Genomic DNA, 14,675 nt, shown 5'->3' with positions numbered 1-14,675 from the left:
TAGTGGCTCACTAGGCAAGGCAAAGAGCAAGGGCAGTGACATTGAGTGCCACCATTCCCACAAGACTGGGCATTGGAGGAGGAACTGTCCCGTGTACCGTGAGGACATAAAAGCAGGCCGCGTTACTCCTGTTGGTATGTCATCTTATATTCATATGATTAAGATTAACCATGCAAGTTTCGGAACTTGGGTACTTGATACTGGTTGTGGTTCTTATCTGTGTAATCATTTGCAGGGCCTAAAGAACATCATACCTCTCGAAAAAGGTGATGTGGACCTGCGAGTCGGGAATGGAGCACGAGTTGCTGCAGTCTCGAAGGGAACATACGTAATCCAACTCCCAAGTGGTTTTGAGTTATATTTATATAACTGTTACTATGTACCTAGTTTGTCTAAGAACATTATTTCTGTTTCCGTACTTGCTAAAGACGGTTTTACATTTTCAATAAAGGATAATAGCTGTATTTTCTCTTTCAATGAAATGATTTATGGCAAAGCAGTTTCCATGAATGGAATTTATATCTTAGATCAAACCCCAGAAATATTACACGTGAATAATAAGAAATTAAAGGTTGGTGACAAAGATCAAACCTATCTATGGCATTGTCGAATGGGACACATAAATGAAAAACGTGTAAAGAAACTCGTCGAGAATGGGACTATTCCCACATTCGATTTTTCTACTTTTGGCACATGTGAATCATGTCTCATCGGCAAAATGACTCGAATTTCCTTCAAAGGTGTTGGAATGCGCGCTAGTGACCTATTAGAACTCATACATACTGACGTATGTGGACCTATGTCAATTACCGCTAGAGATGGCTATAGATATTTTATCACTTTCACGGACGATTTGAGTAGATACGGATATGTCTACTTAATGAAGCATAAAAGTGAGTCCTTTGAGAAATTCAAGGAATACCAGAATAAGGTTGAGAACCAACTGGGAAGAAAGGTTAAAGCACTCCGTTCAGATCGGGGTGGCGAATATCTTTCAAATGAGTTTGATCAACACCTTAAAGACTGTGGAATCGTTTTACAGTTAACTCCACCTGGAACACCTCAATTGAATGGTGTGTCCGAACGGAGAAATCGGACATTACTTGATATGGTTCGATCCATGATGAGTCACACGGTAGTACCTGATTCATTATGGGGTTTTCTCTTTTGTCAGCTGCTCTTATACTTAACCGAAGTCCGACTAAAGTTGTCGACAAGACTCCATATGAAATGTGGAAGGGAACGGTCCCTAAATTGTCCTTTATTCGGGTTTGGGGCTGCGAGGCTTATGTCAAGTGGAGACACGAGGATAAGCTCGGCCCGCGATCGATCAAGACATACTTTATTGGTTATCCAAAAGGAATGTTTGGTCATTACTTCTATTCGCCTACCGTACATCGAGTTTTTGTTGCGGCTAGTGCAAAGTTCTTAGAGAAAGAATTTCTCGAGAACAAGACAAGTAATAGGACCTTCGAGCTGTCGGAGATTCCAGAACCAACAACCGAGGAACAGATGGAGGAAGTTGTTCCTTCAACTGATGATACGGTTAATATTCCTCAGGAACCTAGGAGGTCGGGTAGAGTCTCTAATCCCCCGGACAGATACATTGGTATGGTCGAGGAGAATGACGTTTTGCTCCTAGAGAGTAATGAACCCGCTACCTATAAAGGTGCCATGACCTGTTCCGACTCAAAGCTATGGCTTGAAGCCATGCAATCCGAGATGGACTCCATGTATGAGAATGACGTATGGGATCTTGTTGATTTACCTAATAAGGTAAAACCTCTACAGTGCAAATGGCTTTACAAAATAAAGCATTCTGTAGACGCGCAACCAGATACCTATAAGGCACGACTAGTGGTAAAAGGTTTCACTCAAGTGCACGGATTGCATTATGATGAAATCTTTTCACCCGTAGTTATGCTGCGTTCCATTCGGATTATCTTAGCAATTGCCGCTTTTCATGACTATGAAATTTGGCAAATGGATGTGAAAACCGCCTTCTTAAACGGTTATTTGGAGGAGGAGTTGTACATGGTGAAACCCGAAGGTTTCATAGATCCTGAACATTCTAAAAAAGTGTGCAAGCTTAAGCGTTCCATTTATGGACTTAAGCAAGCTTCTCGGAGTTGGAATCATCGTTTCGACCAGATGATAAAAGAGTATGGTTTCACTCGATCGGTCGAGGAACCATGCTTATATATCAAGTCGAGTGGGAGCAAGATTGTTTTCTTGATATTGTATGTCGATGACATACTCTTGATTGGGAATGACATTCCTCTCTTATCTTCGGTTAAAGGATGGTTGAAGAACCATTTCCAGATGAAAGATCTGGGTGATGCACAACGCATATTGGGAATCCGTATCTATCGAGATAGATCACGACGGACGTTATCACTGAGTCAGGAGTCTTATTTGGATAAGATTCTTGAAAGGTTCAGCATGACCAACTCCAAGAAGGGGAACCTTCCAATGACGTCTGGATTCAGTTGAGCAAGTCTCAGTCACCCACGACGCCTGAAGGGATTGAGCGCATGAGTCGTGTTCCTAATGCATCTGCAATAGGATCAATCATGTATGCCATGATATGCACACGTCCAGACGTGGCATATGCATTGAGTATGACGAGTCGGTACCAACGCAATTGATGTGACCATAATTAGCGCATTTTTAGCCCCCGAATTAGCCTTGTTCCCATGCTTTTTAGTGCATATTTGGGTCATTTCTTATCTTTAGTTCTTTGTTTTGCATATTCTTTGAGATTTTGATCCCTTGGTAGGAAAGGAGTAAGAATCTTGCATTTTCATGGCAAAACGAGACTAAATTGATCGAATTCAATGACCAAACATCAAGGAGAGACAAGATTAGAAGGCCTTTGTACATATTATAGTAGAAGAGCAATGTTGAGAAAGGATCCTTGAGTCCCCAAGGAAATCCCCAAGGAATTTATGAAGAAAAGGGAAGAAAAGAAGAAGATATGTTGCTGAGTGACAATCCGAGCGGATTGTCACCAATCCGTCCGTCCCGCAGCTGCACAATCCGTGCGGCTTTGTTTGAATCCGCTCGGATTCCACCTCCACAATCCGCCCGGATTCCCTTGAATCCGCTCGGATTCCAACGCCAGAATCCGCCCCTCCCGACCTTATTCCGCCCGGATTCGGCTCCAGCACGAATTGTCTTCTCCAAGCTACGAAGAAAGAAGCCCTTCTCTCGAAAAATACCGGCTCCTCCTTGCTCAATCTAAAAAGTGTAATTACTAGTTTAGCCCTTAGTTAACCCTAATGCATCCTCCCTAATTTCCACTATAAATACCCCATTAGTCTAATTAGAGGAGCATGTTCTTCTTATCAATAATTAGAGTAGTTAATATCAATCAAATCTCTCTTTAGTTTTGTAATCAACAATTAATCAAGTTCTAATACAAGTTTTATTTCCTTAATCTCTCTTTTGTTCATCCTTTATTTTGGGTAATTGAAGATTATTTGGGTTATTATTGGGAGATTGACAACCTCTCAATCAAGCATTCAAGTACTTCTTTTATCTTTGCTTTATTATTGGAATCATTAGTAGGTATAATCTCTTAATCCCTTTTTAATTATTGTTAATTACTTTCATTTATTCATCATGTTTCATATTGTTGGTATGATTGACAACCTTGCTAGCATGATCAACATGATAATAAGTGAGTAGTCTCTTAGCTAGGGTTAATGGGTGATTAGGGGAAACCAACATGGGGAATGATTCATGCTTAAATTAATATGCTTTCATGTTTTATTTGCTTGCTTGTTTTGATCTCAACTCATGCACATGTTATATTTGATGAAATGCTAAGCCTATGAATCCTTGCATTTACTATCATCTTCTATCTTTTCAATGAGACTTGTAAGACATAACCCAACTCGAGTCTCATTAGACCATGCATGTTGTTGAGTAGGGAAGATTAAGTCGACTTGTAGGTGTTGTACAATCTAATCGATTCGGCTCCGGGACCCAAACTTTCCTAGGATTGTAAGACATAACCCAACTCAATCCATCACAACAATAATTGCTTGCTTATAATTTGAGAACATGTTTGTATGATCATATCCCATGATTCCCCTATGATCCCATGACACCCTAGTGCCTTTAATCAATTGTTTACACCCCTTTAATTCATCTTGCTTGTTTATTTTCATTGCTATTTTAGTTTAGTAACCTTCTACATCAACCCAATTTGTGACACCCCTTAGACACCACTAGTTGCAATAGAAATCTCATTTCAATACCCGTCCCTTTGGATCCGACCTTTACTTGCCTCTTTACTAATTGTAGAGTTGTTTGTGAAGTTATAAATTGTGTTTTGATTCGACCGTGACCCAACGACCACATCTTAATTTGTGAACACGAAACGGACTCGCATAAAAAAAAATGGCGCCGTTGCCGGGGACGGTGTTTACTTGATTTAGATTTCTTTTTATTGTTATTAGTTGTGTCTTTCTTCGCCTTGGGGAAGTGAAGCTCCTCAAGGTTTGTTCTAATTGTTTTCGATTTGTTTGATATTTTGCATGTCTAGAAGGTTACAAGGTGACTTGTTACCTTTTGACCGTGAAATCGAAAGAACCTTGACGAACAATAGGAGACTTGTTAGGAGGAATTTAAGAGGTATTAGTGAAGTTGTTCAACCCACTAGTGAGTTTGTCAATCCTTTCCCAATAGAAGGAGAAGAAAAACCCATTACACAATACCCCACAAAATCCACCTACAATGCTTAAATTCTCATCACACTCCGTGCCCACCGAGGAGAATATACCAAATGGTACTCCTACACCGCAACATCTAACCGGAAATTTTATTGCCAAGTCCGCCTTCATCCAATTAGTTGAGAGGAGCCAATTTGGGGGGATGCCTAGTGAAGTCCCTCATTCTCATATGGAAACCTTTTGCGACTATTGTGATGCAATCTCTCAAACGGGCGTGACTCAAGACCAAATTAGATGGGTCTTATTTCCTTTTTCCTTAATCGGCACCGCGAAGCAATGGTTGAAGGGCCTTGATAAGGCCACCCTCGGAATAGATTCTTGGAAGAAGTTGGCTCTAGCTTTCTACAAAAAATTCTACCCACCGGAAAAGACTAACATGCTAAGAGCTCAAATTACGGGTTTTAAGCAAAGGGATGAAGAGTCTTTGTATGAAGCTTGGGAGCGGTTTAAGGGAATTTGTCGCTCATGTCCTCACCATGGACTTAGCGAATGGTTTTTGGTACAACAATTTTGGAATGGTTTATATGAAGATTCTAGGAACATTCTCAATATGGGATCAAATGGAATGTTCACCGAAGTTGATGACAATCAAACATGGAACAAGATTGAGGAAATGGCGGTCCATAACTCACAATATAGTAGACCTCGCAAGGCTACTAGAGGAGGAAAGCATGAAGTGGACTCCGTTACTCAATTGAGTGCTCAACTTAGTGCTCACATTGACACAATCAACTTGAAGTTTGAACAAGCTATGGCTAGACTTGAGGAAAACTCAAAATCATTAAAGCATCATGTTAATGCCATGACGGCATCCTCATCAATCCCAAGTGGGATATGTGAGAATTGTGGAACTTTGGGACATGACCAAGGTGAATGTAGGGGAACAAATGAACAAGTGAATGCTTTCCAAGCATACAAGAGTGGTACCCCTTATTCCAACTTTTACAATGAAAACACCAAATTCCATCCAAATCTCTCATACAAAAGCCAAAATGTTCAAAACCCTCAAACAACATACACTCCACCACCCATGAGAAACCAAAATCAAAGACCCTTTTACAATCAAAACCAAGGTTACCAAAATCAAAATCCATACAATCACCAAAATGACCAAGGTTTTGATGTCCAAAAAGCGGTCCTCCAAATGCAAAAGAATCAACAAGAATTTTTCACTCAAATGCAAAAAGATAGCCAAGCAAAGGAAACCACCATCAACAACATTCTAGCTCACACCAAGATGTTGGAAACACAATTGACTCAACTAGCATCTTCAAGCTCACAAAGACAAAAGAGGCAATTACCACCTCAAAGTAATCCCCCTAGATATGAAACGGTTAGTGCCATTCACTTGAGAAGTGGTACAAGGTATGAAGCACCGAAGAAGCAAGTTGAGGATGAAGTTGTGGAAGCTAGTGAAAAGGAAGAAATTGTGCAAAGCTCCAAAGATGGAGAATCATCAAAAGAAGAAAGTTCAAAGAAAAATGAAGACAAGGCCAAGGAGAAGGAGCTCATTGTGATTAGACTTCCTTTTCCAAGTCGTCAAGCCAGGCCCAAATTTGATGATCAACTTGGAAAGTTCATGGAAATTGTGAAGAATTTGGAAGTCTCAATTCCTTTCACGGAATTAATCAATCACGTGCCGGCCTATGCGAAATACATGAAAGATATCCTCACAAAGAAGAAGTCAATGCGGAAACTTGAGACTATCGCCTTCACTAAGGTGAGTAGTACAATACTTCAAGGGAGTTCACCTCCAAAGTTAAAGGATCCGGGAAGCTTCTCAATACCGTGTACCATTGGCGACACGACGATCAACAAAGCCTTATGTGATCTAGGGGCTAGTGTGAGTGTCATGCCGTACTCGGTGAGTAAAAGGTTGGGGATGGGAGAGCTTAAATGCACCAACATCACACTCCAAATGGCCGATAGATCAACGAAGACACCATTAGGGATATGGGAAGATGTCCCCGTGCAAATTGGGAAGTTTTTCATCCCGGTGGACTTTGTCATTGTTGATATGGAGGAAGATTCCAACATTCCGATCATCCTAGGAAGACCTTTCCTACACACCGCGGGTGCGGTGATTGATGTGAAACATGGTGAGCTCACTCTAGAAGTGGGAGATGAAAGCATAACTTTTAATCTTGACAAGACTATGAGAGCTCCTCGTTTGCATGAACCATGTTTCATGATTGATCATTATAGCCGAAAGGATGAAAGGAAGAAATCGGAACTCCAATGGAAGAAGAAAATTGAAGATGCTCCATTCAAAAAGCAAGTGAATTGTGACAAGGAGAGCTTGCAAGGCTCATCAAAATCAACCAAGGAAGAAGAGAATGGCCTCATTGGCCAAGAGAAGAAATTGGGAGAGTTGTCTCCATCTAAGCAAGAGATTTTCAATGATCAACTTAATGAAGTTTGTGGTCTTTGGGACGACGAATTTGAAGGGATTTTTAATCCCTACATCGGTAATGCCATTGATCAAGACCAACAACAAAGGCCAAGGTCTATTGAAGACCTCTACCATGATAATGAACAAGCTTTTGATTACTTCTTCAAGGTGTTGAGCAACATCAACAACACCTTGGACATGCCCCCTTGACATCTCATCAAGAATGAGAGTTTGGTGGAGTCCTCCCTAAACCACCACTTGTAAATATTTCTAACTCCCTAACTTACATTTCAATTCTTGTATTGCATTTTTGTCATCTTTGGATTTTTATTTACTTTGATCAAAATAATTGTCATGTTTGAGAGAAGTGAGGGAGGGACTAACAATTTCAATTGATGTGTAGTGCTTTTAGATTAGTGTGGGGATGACAATTGCCTAGGCTATCCATGCCTAGTAGTGCCCCCACAATGAAGAACACAAGACTTGAAGAAAGAATGGAAGAATGGTAAGGGAAATGCATTGTGCACGGATGGAACTGAATCCGTGTACACAGGGAAAGAATCCGAGCGGATTCCACAGAATCCGCCCGTCTTCAGTAATCCGAGCGTATTGCAGAAAAGACGCCCGTCCTAAACTGAGCTGAATTTTGAAAATTTCTTGACTGTGACTAAATCCGGGCGTCCTGAGCAGCAATCCGCCCGTCTTGAAGAATCCGCCCGTCTTGAAAGAAAGACGTCCGTCTTTGCAGCTGAGGAAAACAAGCAAAATTTTCTGGACTGAAATCCGTCCGTCTTCAAGCAAATCCGCCCGTCCCGTATCTAGCAAATCCGAGCGTCTTCATCAGAATCCGCCCGTCTTTAGGCGAGTTTTGTAAAGCCCAGAAAGAGCAGAATCCGCACGGATTGGGCAGAATCCGCACGGATTGCCCCTGCAGATTCGAAAATTTCGGTCTCTTTAAAACCCCTCCCACCTTCATTCATTCATTCATTCATTCATAAACACTACCCACAACATCAAAACCCTCATCCTCTCCATCACAAAAACAAAAACCCTCAACAACATTCACCAAAAACAAATCAAATCATCCTTCCAACAACAAATCAATCACTCCTTCTTCAATAAAAATCAAAACCAAGCACAAAATCTTCAACCTTTGAGTCGATTTTTGATTTCATAAAGGCAAAGCCTTTCACCTTCAAATCGATTTGGGTATACTACAAATTGAAGATTTTTCATTCTTTTCTTGGTTAGTTCATCAATGGCAAGGACTAAGGGAGCAACAAAGGCAACAAAGGCACCAAAGGCTAAGGCACTCTCACAAAGGCAAAAGGCTCTTCAAACAAAGAAAGCATTGGCTATGGTGGTAGCAACACCAAACTTGGAAGTGCAACAACAACAACAACCTTCTATGGGAGCAACAACACCTTCTACTCCGGAAATCGATCAACTTTTGCATTATCCGGAGGTACCTTTTATTTCCGATACCCATAGAAATACCTTTGTCAAGTTTGCTATGAAGTCATTACAATCCACCAAATTTATATGTGAAGATACCTTAGAAAAATTGGGTGTTCTTGAGCAAACTAGAGCCTTTTTAAATGCCATGGGGTTGAAGAAATTGTTTGAAACAAAGGAATTGACATACCCCTCCCTTACCTTGGAATTTTTGAGTTCCTTGAAAGTCACCAAAGTTGAGAATAGGGAGAATCTCGAGTTTCGTCTAGCTAATGTTAGTAGACGCATTTCCTTTAGGGAATTGAGTGAAATTTTGGGTCTTAGTGATGAACCGCGTTATTTTAAGAATTATGGAAAGTATGACCCCGAACCTCTTTGGGAGGCAATCTCCGGGAAGAAATTTGAGGACTTTCATGCGAGTCGTGCTCTTTTGGTCCACCATCCGGGCATAAGAGTATGGCACAAGGTCGTGGGTAACACCATAATTGCAAGGAAAGATACCAACCATTTCACCAAACTTGATTTTATTCTCCTTGAATCGGCTTTGAACATCGGAAGAGTACACACCAAGCCTTACAATTCTTTGAGGCTCTTGGTAGATAGATGGCTCAACATTGATTGTGGGAAGAAGGGCACTACCGTTATTGTCAATGGCGGCCTAGTCACTATCCTAGCCAAGCACTTTGATCCTAACTTCAATAAGGATAACAAGTACAAAGCAAAGGAGGGTGGCCATCTTGTTGATATGCATACTATGATACACAAGTTCAAGTGGGTTGCCCATAACCCCCTTGACACTAAGTATGGATGGCTCACTAGTGAAGCTAGATCGTTCACCTTGCCTTCAAAGATTTGTCGTCTAAGCGTCCACCGGACCAATTATCTACTTCCCCTTTCTAAAGAGGCCGAGTACATCATTCAACAACAAAAGGGTGATCTTGAAATGCCCTCCTCTTCCATTGTCATACCACCTTACCCATTTGAGTATGAAGAGTTCAAGCCGGAAGGAGTTGAAGCTAGAAAAGATTATGTGACTCTTCTCATGCAAGCAAGCCTTTGAAGATCGGAAAAATGCTTACTTGGCTCAATATCCACCCCTCCTACACTTAGCTAGGCAAGGACTACTTGATCCATCTTGTCCTTTGCCTAGTTGGGCGGATAGAGAAGTCCTATTTCCGGGTGCATCTAGGGTCGTTTTGGGTGACAATGAGGTTGTTGGTAATGATGAAGAAGTTGATGACAATATTGATGAAGAAGCAAGTGAAGGTGAAAAGGATGGTGAAGATGATGAAGAGCAAGATGAGGAAGAAAGTGAAGAAGCAAATGACAAGGGAAGTGGCAATGTGGCCACTTCTAATGAGGAAAGTGATGGTGATAGCATGATGGAAGATTAGCAAGCCTTGGAGATTCCTACCCTCTCATGGTTTGTCTATTTCTCTCTTTGTTTTAAATATAATTTTGATCATTGTTGGAGTAGTCCTAGCACCATTAGAGGACTCACACCTCGGTACCATTGAGGTGTTTTATTTTATTGTTCCCATTTTCAAAATCCAAAATGACAAAATAGTTTCATGCATAGCATAGTGTGTGCATGAACTACACCCATCCTTGGACATTAGCAATAGTGTCTCACTCGGTTTGGGGAAGTTAATGCATACACAATGGGAGGTAATCTAAATTATCCTCTCCGTCATAACAAAAACCATGCATCATGTAGTGTAGCTTAGTGTAGATTGCATTTAGTGTAGAAATCATGCATCATCTTTGCATAATTTCCATCATTTTGGCCATTGAGGACAATGCCCATATTAGTGTGGGGATGGGAATTCTAACATTTAACTCTTATTCAAAAATCCAAAAAAATTGAAAAATTTCAAAAATCATAAAAATTTGAAATTTGAAAACCCAAAAACATGTTTATTTCCTTTTGTAGTCTTGTATATATTTTCTTGTATATATTGTCTTGTATATATTGTGTTTGTTCATCCTTGTTCACATTAATTGACTACGCCACATCCGAGACATGAGGATATTGAACACCGCATGGTATGATCTTTCCAATCTCTTTTTTCCTCTTTATCTTAATGACTATGTGGCTTTATTTTGTATGATGCGGTATAACAATGTGAACTTAGGACTTGCATTTAGTTTATATGTCATATTAGTTGATAGAATCACTTGCATTAGAATGTTTATATTAGTTGCATCATGGCATGTAGTTGCATGTTAGAAATGTTTTGAAAAATGCCTATTTAGGAACTTTGACAAGAGCAACTAAGCCATTACAAATACTTGTTCAACTTAAGACTTTGCCTACTAGAATGGTTGTAAAACACCCTAGATAGTGTCATACTAGTGTCTTTTGACCCATGACCCAAAGCCTAGTCAAGGGTTTGCATGTGAGTCACCTATCCAACCCCGTGATGCGATGTGGACTTGGTTAACTTGTCTAGGTGACCTTGTTTGACCTTGTGGTAAGGCAACCCAAAAATATTTTCTATCAATAAGCTTAAAGTGCTCATTTCAACGAAATTTTGTCATGTGGAAGTAATGTAATGCCAAGGAAACCTCAAATGTTATGAATTGTTGAAAGTTGAGAAATTTAAGTTGTTTTGATGGAGGCGTACCACTTCGATGTGCTTTGGTGCGGGATCCATTGAATTGGGCCCCCATACGGTTGTGAATTCGGCCGCCCAGAGACAGAGTGACTATCACCCCGAAAAGTTATTGTCTAGAGGTTAACCGGTTGCCTAATAAGCGATTGGCGAAAGCAAAGGACACTAGCCCGGAAGGGACAAACCCCATCTTAAATTTTTGAAATGTGAAATTGAAATGAGGACAATTTTGAATACTAGTCATATCCACCCGTTGTGAATAAAGATTTGAGCATTTCATTCCCAAAAAGCCTTTTGTCAAGCCACTTGGTCGAGTTTGGGACGATCCATGACCTTTACTTTTGTAGAGAATTCGAGACTTGTCATGTCATATGCTACTAGCATCATAGGGATCATCATTCCACCACCATCCGATCGCTCTTGACGAAAGCATTTGGAAATTGAGGACGAAAGTAGTCTAGTTTAACACCATTTGGAGGTGATTTAGTGCCATCCTCTTAGACTTAGTAATTTGTTGAACTAGTATTTGTGAAGGATTACATGCTCTTAAATTTGTTCCTCTTTAGTGCCTCCGCCACTTGATGAGGGAGTGGCTATTCTTTTTGTAGATGCATCCATTATGTGATTTTATGTGCTTAATGTTTGGATGTGTCGCCATTTTGGCAAGACCCACCTTGCCTTGCAAGAAGGCATCCTACCTCATGGTTGTCTTGTTGTGAGTTGAAGGGGCGGAGTGAGACCCGCTAATTGTCTCATATCGGCTATATTATTAGGATAGGTTAGTATTGGTCCTAGTCTTTGTCACCTCTTTACTCGGGACGAGCAAAGGTTCGGTTTGGGGATATTTGATGTGACCATAATTAGCGCATTTTTAGCCCCCGAATTAGCCTTGTTCCCATGCTTTTTAGTGCATATTTGGGTCATTTCTTATCTTTAGTTCTTTGTTTTGCATATTCTTTGAGATTTTGATCCCTTGGTAGGAAAAGAGTAAGAATCTTGCATTTTCATGGCAAAACGAGACTAAATTGATCGAATTCAATGACCAAGCATCAAGGAGAGACAAGATTAGAAGGCCTTTGTACATATTATAGTAGAAGAGCAATGTTGAGAAAGGATCCTTGAGTCCCCAAGGAAATCCCCAAGGAATTTATGAAGAAAAGGGAAGAAAAGAAGAAGATATGTTCTTTGAGTGACAATCCGAGCGGATTGTCACCAATCCGTCCGTCCCAGTGTTGCCGCACAATCCGTGCGGCTTTGTTTGAATCCGCTCGGATTCCACCTCCACAATCCGCCCGGATTCCCTTGAATCCGCTCGGATTCCAACGCCAGAATCCGCCCGTCCCGACCTTATTCCGCCCGGATTCGGCTCCAGCACGAATTGTCTTCTCCAAGCTACGAAGAAAGAAGCCCCTCTCTCGAAAAATACCGGCTCCTCCTTGCTCAATATAAAAAGTGTAATTACTAGTTTAGCCCTTAGTTAACCCTAATGCATCCTCCCTAATTTCCACTATAAATACCCCATTAGTCTAATTAGAGGAGCATGTTCTTCTTATCAATAATTAGAGTAGTTAATATCAATCAAATCTCTCTTTAGTTTTGTAATCAACAATTAATCAAGTTCTAATACAAGTTTTATTTCCTTAATCTCTCTTTTGTTCATCCTTTATTTTGGGTAATTGAAGATTATTTGGGTTATTATTGGGAGATTGACAACCTCTCAATCAAGCATTCAAGTACTTCTTTTATCTTTGCTTTATTATTGGAATCATTAGTAGGTATAATCTCTTAATCCCTTTTTAATTATTGTTAATTACTTTCATTTATTCATCATGTTTCATATTGTTGGTATGATTGACAACCTTGCTAGCATGATCAACATGATAATAAGTGAGTAGTCTCTTAGCTAGGGTTAATGGGTGATTAGGGGAAACCAACATGGGGAATGATTCATGCTTAAATTAATATGCTTTCATGTTTTATTTGCTTGCTTGTTTTGATCTCAACTCATGCACATGTTATATTTGATGAAATGCTAAGCCTATGAATCCTTGCATTTACTATCATCTTCTATTTTTTCAATGAGACTTGTAAGACATAACCCAACTCGAGTCTCATTAGACCATGCATGTTGTTGAGTAGGGAAGATTAAGTCGACTTGTAGGTGTTGTACAATCTAATCGATTCGGCTCCGGGACCCAAACTTTCCTAGTATTGTAAGACATAACCCAACTCAATCCATCACAACAATAATTGCTTGCTTATAATTTGAGAACATGTTTGTATGATCATATCCCATGATTCCCCTATGATCCCATGACACCCTAGTGCCTTTAATCAATTGTTTACACCCCTTTAATTCATCTTGCTTGTTTATTTTCATTGCTATTTTAGTTTAGTAACCTTCTACATCAACCCAATTTGTGACACCCCTTAGACACCACTAGTTGCAATAGAAATCTCATTTCAATACCCGTCCCTTGGGATCCGATACATTATCTTTTTCATATGCTATTTATAACTTCATCGTTTTATTTCATATTTTGTCTTTCATGTGGATTGTACTGACAACATTCAACGCCACAAAGTGAACTGAATTACATTATATTTGTTTTGGTCCGTAATCGCCTACATGAGCTGATAACTCTGGCTATTATTTTGTGAAGTCGATTGATGGTGGGTTCAACGAGCCATAAGTCAAACGGTTGACTGATCGATCACAGATGCGAGATTATAATGATACCTCGTAGGACAATAAATTGTGACAACGTAATGGAGTCCTAAATGTTTTAAAAACATTCGGTGCCAGGTCATGGATTGGACGTCCATTGTGTTCCTAGAGTCGATTCTTTTAACTATCGACTGTCTCTTGAGATTAAGACAGTTTTTGGGTGACTTTGGTTTCTTTCTCATGGTCTGCCGTAACAGGAGACTAAGCAGATTGTTTCTGGGTCATTTCATACTGTGCTTATATCTGCAGGATTCGAGTTGAAGAAAATATCCAACCTTTATCAGGTTTAGTTATTTCTCAGGGCCACTCGAGGAGTTGTAATTGAAATGCATGGCCATGCTCGAATGATGATTCGTTTATCAGTTAAGTTACTCTCTAGTCGGGGAAACCACTCTTGATATTGATCACTTGTAAAAATACGACCTTTCTGAATACGGATTTTGCAAATTGTTTTACATTGAGTGGGAGAAAGTTTAGGATATGAGAATCGGTTATCACACATACACTTGTGAGGACAAGTGGGAGTTTGTTGGAGCTTGTGTCCTCCACAAATTAGTGTGATAACATTTATAAATCTCTTATAGGTTCACAAGGGTATACTTCGTATTTTATCAGTTGATTAACGATTACCTAATAACGGTTGGCTTGCTAGAAAGTTTGACGTTATTATCATACTGATGGCGGTGATCAATTGGTCCCTAAAAGTCACACCTAAAGGATGTGTTTGAGAGATGTGATTATGGAAA

The 14,675-nt window shown here is 40.1% G+C and overlaps 1 non-coding gene across 1 annotated transcript; it reads right to left on the bottom strand.

The window, feature by feature from the left end:
• Positions 1-5,115: 5,115 nt before the first annotated feature.
• LOC141610111 (small nucleolar RNA R71) lies at positions 5,116-5,222 on the bottom strand. The gene has a single exon (XR_012528005.1). It is a non-coding gene; the product is annotated as a small nucleolar RNA R71 (small nucleolar RNA).
• Positions 5,223-14,675: the final 9,453 nt, after the last annotated feature.

This window comes from Silene latifolia, chromosome 10 (genome assembly GCF_048544455.1).
Source record: "Silene latifolia isolate original U9 population chromosome 10, ASM4854445v1, whole genome shotgun sequence".
In the NCBI taxonomy this organism is placed as follows: domain Eukaryota; kingdom Viridiplantae; phylum Streptophyta; class Magnoliopsida; order Caryophyllales; family Caryophyllaceae; genus Silene; species Silene latifolia.
Note: the sequence above shows the minus strand (reverse complement) of the source record. Positions and strands in the feature narration are given on the sequence as shown.